The following is a 7,899-nucleotide window of genomic DNA, read 5'->3' on the forward strand; positions in this document are numbered from 1 at the left end:
AAACAGGCTGAAAAGTGCAGATTGAACTGAAAGAAGAAGAAAGAGTGATCTAGGAGATCCGTGAGCAGGTGTCCTGCAGTTTTACCCCCCTTTCAAAGCCAACGGAGCCATCAAATTTGGGTTCCGGACAGCAAAGAAAGAGCGGATTTTTTTGATCCACATTTTTTGGTCTATGAAGGAGCTCCAAGAGAACTAATGCCTGGAGATTGCTTCTGAGTAGTGCGAAGATTTTAGGTTCTTTCAATACATATTGATTCAATTCATTGTGATTTGTTTTTTTCGTGTTTACCACTTGGGTATTCTCTATCTTCTCTTCCATCTCTTATCTCTGCTTCCTTCTACTTCTGATCCCCGGTGGATTCGACATTTTGACAAAAACCCCCTCCGAAAATGGGTGGCATTCCTTCAAATGGAGGTTTGGAGACATCTTGACATATTTTTAAAAGTACTCAGGGAACAAAAGATAACATCCAAATTATTTGGAAGAGTACAAATGTTCAATTGTAGATCTTATTTAGGCAATCAAGGAAGCTTGGGGAGAAAAGGATATTACTTTCTACTTGCTTAGATAGACATAAATTTGAGTATTTGTGCTTTGAAAACAAGGTTTAATGATTCAAACTACTTTTTTCTTTTATGGGTTGTCACAGCATATTCTTCTTATTCACGGGCCTGATTTTGTGGAAGAGCAAGGGTCCCTAGCAACTTACAGTAGTCAAGGTATGCAGAAATCTTACTACCAAGCACGTACATGTTTTCTTTCAAAGCACTAGACCTGGAGGAGAAGTAATTAAAACCAATGCCCCTGAGGAGTTATTGAATTGGTTTTTTTAAAGACACCTTCAAAGATTGAAGAACACAACAAATTGCAATGGAATCTAGAATACCCATACTATTTTCAAAATAATTTATACATGGCTAGCTTTCAAGAGCCTTTACATCATCATCATCCTCTGGCACTTTTCCTCTATAACATAAAAACTTTCTTCTCTTGAATCTAGCTATAGACTTGATATCTATTTTATTTGCTACTAAATCATAAGATGAGAATGCTAGGAAGAAGTATCCAACCCTGGAGGCAGAGAAGCCGAGACCATAACCAAATATTCGAATGGATGTTGTCTTTTCTAGGAACATGACTTTGTGCACATTGTACTGCAAACCTGAGTACTCAAGGAGCCTTGTAAGTGCTTTGACACAAACAATCGGTCATGAGGCCTCCTTCGAGAAAGTGCTATGCAAAACCAATAGAACATTGGGATCAATCATTGATATGTAATGCCCAAGTGCAACATCCTTTAGGAAACTACCACCAATTCTTGATCCTTTGCCTCTTCCCAAGAAATTATCTTGATCTACAATCTCCAACTATAAAATCAAAAGTCAGAATTAAAAAATGAAAATGTGTATGTGGTTTCACAAAAACAGAAGAAAGCAGCACCGTTTGATTTTCATCTCCCTCAAGTTTACTTGGATTCCATAAACTATTTGATGTCTCCTTGATATCCTTGAGTTCCTTAACACATTCTGACTCCTCCCTTCCAAAATTGGAGATTCAAAGCTTCTCTTGAAGTTGGTCAAACTCATTGTCAGTAGCCTATAACTCTCTCTCAACATCTCTTACCTTGCTTAAACATAGGGAAAATGCATCTGATGCATCTATAAACTTATCATCTGACACTTGAGTATCTAATTTTAGTACATCCTCCTTGGATTCATTCTCAACATCCACTATGCCTTTTGCATCTATAGATGCCTCTACAATAACTGCCAAGCAATATTCCTCCCTCAAATTGAAAAGGATTTGTAGATCACATAATAATATGTACTCTTTGTCTTTAATTGGAAAAGTTGGCAAGGATGGAACAATGACCTAAATTCCAAGGGACATGCAGAATGGTAAAAATAACCATAAGTGTCACAATCCTAGGATCAACTCATCCTATCTCATGCAGGAAAAAAGCAAAGGCTCTCCCATGTCTGCTCAACATCTCCTCAAAACATTTCACCTCTACTGGAAGCAAAAAATCTTCAGTCCCAATCTTCATCTCTTTCAATGTCTCAATTGAAAACCTATGTCCAATATCTGTAGGATCTTGTAAAGGAGGCTGCATAGCTACTCTTTTAATCATCTCATTACTATCCAAAGGTAGCGGTCCTGCAAAAACTAGTCTGACCTTCTTGTCAACTGTCTTATATTTTGTCAGTACTCTGGCTTCTTTGCTACAACCTAAAAATTTCAAACCTTGCTATAAATACCTTGGTAAATACAAATTTTGTTGTGTATAAACAACACCCTGTAAATCTTTTTGCTGAAATATTTCATCAAATAACACTTTTTACTGAGAATTCGCAACACACAAATTTTATTATAGCATGAAATCAGCAATTTCACAATACATTGCTAGAGAATGGACATGTAAGACATGGCAGCTTTGATTTTGAGTTTTCAACAATGTTGAAAGATCCTCCATAGTATCCGAGCTTGACAACCCGTCATAGAGACCATCTATCGTGTCTTCATCCTATAAAAGACCTGCAAGCTTCAATTCTTTTTCTTTTCCCTTCAAGTACTGTCTGGCAGCTCTAGGCATGTCCGTAATATGCTGAAAACACAAAGTACTTTCAACAGCACACACCATAAGCTCCTGAGGAAAAACTGCCACTGCCAAGGGGCAAGAGCTTTCCCTGTCTCGTACCACTATCGTCTCACAAGACAGTGGTACCTAACAAAAATCTGGCTCTCTTTCTACTACTGGAAGAGGGGAATCACTCAAATAATCCTTATTCCACTTATGGTCAATACAAACTTTCATGACCTAGATAGCCCTCTTTCCATCCTTGCTTCGAATCCGCACATAGGCAGACCCATCATCCAGAACCTTAGTCTCCATCCGAGACTCAGCAATGAATGGCTACCCCAAAATAATAAGATAGGAACAAGATTTCTACACAAAGAAATGATAAGTCTCATCCACATCTCCAATAGAAATCTTCAAGTTCGGACAAGCAGCATACAAATCTCATGCAGTGTTGTTGGCCGCACGCATGTGCCAACCATGATTCACATCAACTATCCATCTACCAGTATCATACAATCCACACACTATGACATTAATCTCAAAGCCATGATTCAAAAGAGCAACACAAGGGCTCTCCATCTCACCAAGCTTGACTATCATATCCATAGTCACACAAGTCCAATGACTATGAGAAAAATGGCTACGATGCACCAATCTAGGCACATCATCACTCTCTGCATACTGTGTGAGCTGAATTAAAGGCTAAAGAATCTTCTCAAACTACATACATAAAGCTCCATCTATAGACTCCTCAGTAATCTCCTCATCAGAATCAATCTCCTCAATCTGCAAGCCATAGATAATAGCCCTAGCTTGCTAAAGCCTATCGATGGATCATATCTTGTGTCGATGCTTCAATAATTTGTCGTTTTCTTTTAAAGATGTCGATGATAATATCATGAAATTCTCTTTTGGAAATTCCCAAGACTTCTCCAAGAGTGAATTCAATTTTACAGTTAAGAATCTGATCCTCAAGCACCTTCTTCAAGTCCATAATCACCTCAATGTCAGAAAGCATCTTGAATCTAGGTTGCTTTTTTGGCTTTAGATCCTTTGTCTTTGAGGCTTTATGATCTTCCTTTGCTTTCGACCTTTGAACATCAGCCATACTTTGTTCTGGTCTTGAAGAAGAAGGTTGAGAAGCTGGATTACTTATCCTAGTCATCCTCTTCAAACCTTCAGGCTTATCATCATCTCTTTCTCGCTTCTCCTCAACAAGCGCTTCGAATCCTTGAGATCTCGCCATATAGGCATAGATAGAAAAGACATCAACTCGATCATCCCATCCAATTTCTTTCCCGATCTCATCACCTATGGGCTGAAAGTTCGGATGTTGAAGCTTTCCCCTTTTTCTCTATGTGCAGTGCATATGACCATAAAGGAGATTTGTCCTTTGGCAAAACTAAAGGCCATAGGCAGTAGCTTCTCTTGCCACCTCTCGCATCACATAAGAAGAGCACAAAAGAGACTCCTCTAACAATTTCTTCATACCACCCTTACCGAAATTTGGTTTGATCAACTACTCTATATCTCCAAAACATATCATCTTGTCTTTCCAAACTACCAACTTCAACATTTTCACCTCTTCAAAATCTTAACAGTCCTTTCGCTCATGATCTAGAATATCACACCACATGCAATGATAGACACGATCACTCTCTCTTGGAAGAATTTGCAAGAATAGAAGAAGTTGGGGCTGAAATCGGAGCTGGACTAAGTGGTTGCTGCTCCATTCTAGTCATCTTGATTTGTAGGTCTTTTAAGTTATTTGATATCTCCTCCACTATATCTTCAACAGTCAATTTTGTAATTGGTCTGATAACCGTAGCAGGAATAGGCATAGGCATAGACACTGACTTGGAAATAGGAGAAGTAGTGGATGGTGCAGGAGGAGCAATAGGAGAAGTTGTGGTAGGAGAAGACATTGCTAGTGGTGACTGCATCCCATTCTGCAAGCGAGCCTTCCATCTTTGCCTCTTTGTCACTGTAGAAACCGCATTGACAGTGTCCTACCAGTTTGTCTTCAATCCCATAGGTTGCATATGGTCCTCTAGTAGCTCTCCTAACTCATCTTGAAGTGCAGGATCAGTCGCCTGTAAGAATAACTCCACTTTCTCTAAGTTCAAAAATTTTTGCTCTAATGCATCCAACTAGTTACATCGCTCTTGAAACTCCTGCAACAATTCAGAAGCAACAAGTCCTTTGTTGAGCTGATAAACCCACTCTCTGAATGTATTTTGCATTGTCGCAACACATAGGGTTGAAGGTCACCACAAGGGTTTGGCAAGAAAACTAGACAAGATAGATGGAGTTGTGTCTTCAAGGGATAGATAAATACAAGTGAATGTTCGAGAGGAACTTCACAACCTTCAATTCAACATTTACTTTGACTTATCTTGGAATAACAGATTTATACATAAGATGGTTGAATAAATGGGTTAAGAGCTTGAAACTTATGATCACAAATATGGATGAATTGTAAATAGAAGTACAACTTCAATTGATACAAGAAGAGATTTGCCCTTCCTTGCCTATGAATATAGCTACCTATTTTAGCATATGCATGAAGAAGATCTTCAAGGCACTTTCTCTTTTCAACTGATTTGTACAATGAAGATAGTGGATCAAGAAGAAGAGTGCCTATATCAACCTTTGAATGAATCAAGGTTATAGAACTAGCATCATTGTTGTTGGGTTTTCATGAAAAGATAATGAATTTCATGACTTAGATCAATGTAACTTGAATTAAGCAATTGCATAAAAGCTTCAATTTATGGATTGAATGATGGACAGCCAAGGTTAATTCCAAAGCATGGCAAGAAACCACCGAAAGTTTTTTTTGAATCCTCCCTTGAATGAAGAGGAAGCAGAATACTATGTAGATGAAATTACAAGTCTAGTTTGTACTTGCAATGATTGTAGATGAAGAAGAATCTATGTTTATAGGTTTCAACCCTAAAATACCCTATTTTAGGCTAAGAAGATGAGACCAAAAGTATCACATAAAAGTTCCAAAAGATGTTCTTGAAACTTCCTTACAAAGAGTATAGCTTGTAGTCACTCATATGAACCAAGAACATCCCGAGTTCTACCAAGATTAAAGAAGTGGATCACAAATAAAGCTTTAGCCCACAAATACCCTATTTTAGGTTGCTGAGAATAATCCAAGATGACACAAATAATCTCCCAAAGAGTATCTACAATGCCCTTTCAAGGCAAGAGTGTTTTGATACAACAATTACAAGTGAATAGTAGAGTATGTCATTTTCATAAGCCAAGAGAATAGAAATGAAGCATTAGTGTGACAAGAATCAGCCCCCACAAAGAGAGTAATGGGCTGCATATAACAATTTAAATTAGAGCTTTATGTTTCCCAAGATCTCCTCTTGTGATAGAGAAGAGAGTTTACATCAAGAGTTAGGTGCATAAGACAATGCCCTTCTCATTTTCTTCACAAATGCATGTACCTCTTGAACCATGCAAGAGATGCTTTGTAAAATAGAAATTCAGTCCATTAAAGAGCATTCTTGGGCCTTCCAGTTCAGCCCACAAGTCTTGATAAGAAAGATCAAGAGCAGAACAAGAGGCTCCCTTGAAAGGAGAGAGTTGTTACTCCAAAGATATAGACACAAACAATGTTCAAAGCTTCCTTCTTCCATGAGCATGAATAATCCCTGAATGGGCTGTCGCCCTCCTTTTTATATATATTTACCACATTTTACTTAGCAAAGAGTGACCTTCCATTTTCATCAATGCATGGAAAGGGAGATACCTACAGTTCAAGTGGATTCTTTTGAAGTTGCTTATGGTTGCATGGCTTGGGCTTCCCCTTTGTGGGGTGGCTTGGACACCTCTCATCCTCCTCCATCCATGGCGCGTTGTTCTCAGCCTGGAGATGCCCGCAAAATGAGGTGCAAAAAATGGATGCCCCATGTAGTTCAAATGCTCCACAATAAGTCCACATAAGCAAGGCTAATGCATACACAATGTCCCACACTTAGTCAACTTAGACAACTCCATCTTCTTTGTGACTTTGCTTGTGAGTACACTTGAATAACATAAGTACACAACCACATCATTGGCTTCTGAAAAATATAATCCAAGGGAACCTACCAAGTCATCTTCTCACGACCATATTTCTCTTGTTAATGTTCCATGACTTACAAAAGTTGTAGCAACTTCATGTAAGCAATGAAAGTAAGGTTAAGAGTAAGTAACCAAAATCAAATCATCTTGTCAAGGAGCCATAATAAATTTATTGTATTTTAAGGTAGAGAGTCCCCCCATCTTTATTACACCATGCCATATGATGGTGGACTTAGGTTTTTAAGACTTATTGAACTAGGCAAGGCTATATGTAGCATGTCTAGATTATAAGTAACATGTAAAGGATAAAATTTTTATGTTTAGACCATGGGCAAAGAATCCCATGACATTCACCCCCTCCTAACCTGCACATCCTCTGGCATGTGCCACTTTATGTATTAGGAGCTTTCTTCTTCTGTCATGTCTTCTTCTCCATTTTTGAAGTCATCTTCTTCTTCCGTGTCTTCATGCTCTTGGATTATATCCAAGTCTTCTAACTCATATGTTGAACTTTCTCTTCGTTTGAAGAGCTTGATTCTTTTTCCAGCTATGGATACCTTCATGCTTGTCCGATCCAATTCAGCAAATGAATATATAGCATTTTCATGTACTATCTTTACCACATATGGGCCAAACCAATGCCTTACCATCTTTCTAGAAGTAGTGTATTGATTGTCTAGGCTATTGTCATTAACAAGCACCCAGTCATTTTCTTGGATAGCTCTTGGCCGAAATCAATGTTGCCTATCAAATCTTATTTTATTCTTTAGTCTTGCTGTTTTTAGCTTCTCAATAGTTACTTGAACATCTTCAGGTCAAAACCAACTTAATACCCAATTGAGCAAGAAGTTGCATGCCTCATCGGTATCCAATTCTCCTCTATCTATGGTTACTTTACCGAAACAGCCATATCTGCAAAATACTTCTTCAAGAAAAAAGCAACAAACAGCTCGAGTGGTCTTGGTTGTTAAAGTTTTACCTTCAACTTGATTGGTTAGATCTTCTCTTGCAATCACTAAATACCGCATATTCCATATCCATGTAGGCATGGTTACAAGATCAATAACCCATCTATAATGTATAGACAAGTGATAAGTCGGTTGTAACCCATCTCAATGATTAACCATAGAGTACATCTGACACACATAATAAGTTTCAACAAAATGCTCTATGTCTTAATACATATTCTACTACCAATATTTTTCTTTGACTTTATTAAAGGTTCCCCATA

Source organism: Lygodium microphyllum, chromosome 8, assembly GCF_053477565.2.
Source record: "Lygodium microphyllum isolate KBCC chromosome 8, Lygodium_microphyllum_v1.1.10, whole genome shotgun sequence".
NCBI classification, from domain to species: Eukaryota; Viridiplantae; Streptophyta; class Polypodiopsida; order Schizaeales; family Lygodiaceae; genus Lygodium; species Lygodium microphyllum.